Genomic DNA, 2,969 nt, shown 5'->3' on the forward strand with positions numbered 1-2,969 from the left:
AAACGAAATTTACGGGGAATTTTTATACATTGTTGACGAAAAGAGCAGTACGACGGTTTACCGGATTGAGTGACTTTTTCTGAAAGTTTGTGCTGACTGTTAGAAGTGGGACTGCTCAACTCACCGAATTGCTCAAAACAGGCAAGAAATTTCAGCGAACACAAGAATTTCAAAATTTATTTGACAGCCTAAACATTTTGTTAACCATTGCCAAAGTATCAGCCACACATAATTACACGAAGGTTTTCAGTGTGCCAGTGATGTGAATGTCTCTCATCTTCTGCACCTCTAATATCGACCTGTAAATCAGTTTCATTTGTATTCTGTGTTTATGGGGTTTAATTATCAGGACTGTTGTTTATTGTTTTGAAAAGCATATGTAAGTCTACTTTAGATAGCTAAGATCTGTGGGTATTTTATATTCTGTTCATTGTGTTTCATTCCTTAGTTTTGTGAATAATTTTCTCTCTGTTTTAAAAACTGGAAGTCAACCTAGCTAAAGTATTCTAAGTAAATCATACTACACACTCACCAAAACAAACAGCGACGTTACACTCTGAATTTCCTGCATAAGAATGTTTTGAGTGGTCTGGCCTCGGCAAAACGGGAGTTATTTTTCTCAGAGCAGAGCTGATTGTGAGGAGACATGATTGACGTGTACAAAATAATGAGGAGCATGGAATTACAGATTGAAGGAAACAGTTGCTCTTGATCGATCACCAGCGTTTGTAGAGTTCAGACAAGATGCAGAAAGCTTTGAATAGATTTGTCGGAAAACTTTATCAGTCTGCAGGTGGTAGACTCTGGAACTCACTCTCTATAAAGATTAGTTGGACATTGAACTCTTCATTCTTCTCTGAATCCATGGGCCAAGGAGTTTCAAAAAAATGCTCAAAGCCGAGCGTTCCCGCGAGCAACAATGATGCGATCGGTGGCTTTGCGAAATGGAAAGGTGCCCATGACCAAGGTGTCCGACTATTCGTCTTCCTCCTGTGATGACTCTGGAATATTGACCCTGAGGTTGTCATGGACAATTAATGAAGGCATTCTTATTCCTGCAGATTAAAAACTCACATCTTATTTCAGCTGAAGGGAAATCAGTTTTCAAATGCGTAATAAATGCCTGCATTTCCCTCGAGCCAGGTAGGACTCGAACCTACAGTCTCCTGATCCGTAGTCAGGCGCGTTATCCATTGCGCCACTGGCCCGACGCGTAGACAGCTGAATAAGAGCCGTGATGTTAGCACGGACATGATTAATAGCAGTGATGTGCACGAATTGACCAAGTAAAAAAGATAATCACTGTCACTGCTTCAGTCCAATCTTCACCACCTTTCAAAGCAGGTTTTTGTTCCAAAAAAAGGACACAGATGTTCATTATTTTCGTATCTGAAATATTTACAGCAAGGTAAGGGACGGAGGTGTTCATGGGGTACACTTTACCATCAGTCCCAGTCACTAATACACAGCCAAACGTCTCCCAACAACACCACATCCTCCTGGAAAACAACAATGATTTCAAACAATATCACTTATTTTCATCTCTGTTCACACTAAAGATAGATAAACCAACAGTGACCTGATAAATTAAAACAAGATAAAACTGAACCAGGAATAGGGGCGGCTGACTGGGGTCTGTTTCTGGAAGGAGACTCAGGCTGTCTTTGGCTTAATTGGCGAGCCCAGAGCCACTGTGTTTGGGTCCAGAGTCATATAATGACCAAACATGAAACCTCTAACTGGGCTCTAGCACCTGGTGCTTCCCTCCCCTTTCGCCCTCACTCACCAACTATCGATTGAAGACGACAACATTTCGTTCCAATGATCATTCGCCACATGCATGCTCTCCAATCATGTTAACCCTGTGCATGCTGCAGGACCCATCTGAACTGATGATGTATAATGCCCAACAGCGTAGAAGAGGCAGTTCTACATGACCAAGCTGTAGGCATTGGTGCTCCAACCAATCAGAGAAACTCATGGGCGCGCTGGGGGCTCTGATCAATCATAGAATTCTGTTGGGCTCAACTAATCTATCCAGAACTTTCACACCCCAACGCTCAGTCAAAGTTCGCTTGGAAAATTCTTCCAGTTCAAAACACAATTGTTAATGATGACTCTGTTCCCTTTCCCGCAGGTGAAAGTGAGGACTGCAGATGCTGGAGATCAGAGTCAGCATGAGAGTGGTGCTCAAAAAGTACAGAAGGTCACGCAGCATCCGAGGAGCGCGAAAATCAAAGTTTCAGGCAGGCACACTTCATCAGTAACATTTCACGCAGCCAATTTATGATCAATATTGCTATTATCCCTTATATTCCTTCATCCCCAGATTTCAGGCACAGTGGTCTCACAGAACTTTTGTCTTTTGATTTGCCAATCTATATTTATCTGATCGTTTTGGATTAGCTTTATGAATGAGCTGAAAATGTGTTGCTGGTTAAAGCACAGCAGGTTAGGCAGCATCCAAGGAAAAGGAAATTCGACGTTTCGGGCATAAGCCCTTCATCAGGAATGAGGAGAGTGTGCCAAGCAGGCTAAGATAAAAGGTAGGGAGGAGGGACTTGGGGGAGGGGCGATGGAGATGTGATAGGTGGAAGGAGGTCAAGGTGAGGGTGATAGGCCGGAGTGGGGTGGGGGCGGAGAGTTAAGGAAGAAGATTGCAGGTTAGGAGGGCGGTGCTGAATTGAGGAAACCGACTGAGACAAGGTAGGGGGAGGGGAAATGAGGAAACTGGAGAAATCTGACTTCATTCCTTGTGGTTGGAGGGTTCCTAGGCAGAAGATGAGGCGCTCCTCCTCCAGCCGTCGTGTTGTTATGTTCTGTCGGTGGAGGAGTCCAAGGACCTGCTTGTCCTCGCTGGAGTGGGAGGGAGAGTTATCTTCAGACCTCATCAAAACAAAATTAACAGACAGTTCACCACAATTTTCTATGAACAATTCTATTTTCGCTTTACTGAATGAAACACGCAT

The 2,969-nt window shown here is 43.6% G+C and overlaps 1 non-coding gene across 1 annotated transcript; it reads right to left on the reverse strand.

The window, feature by feature from the left end:
• Positions 1-1,135: 1,135 nt before the first annotated feature.
• trnar-acg (transfer RNA arginine (anticodon ACG)) lies at positions 1,136-1,208 on the reverse strand. The gene has a single exon. It is a non-coding gene; the product is annotated as a tRNA-Arg (tRNA).
• Positions 1,209-2,969: the final 1,761 nt, after the last annotated feature.

Source organism: Hemiscyllium ocellatum, unplaced genomic scaffold (assembly GCF_020745735.1).
Source record: "Hemiscyllium ocellatum isolate sHemOce1 unplaced genomic scaffold, sHemOce1.pat.X.cur. scaffold_487_pat_ctg1, whole genome shotgun sequence".
NCBI classification, from domain to species: domain Eukaryota; kingdom Metazoa; phylum Chordata; class Chondrichthyes; order Orectolobiformes; family Hemiscylliidae; genus Hemiscyllium; species Hemiscyllium ocellatum.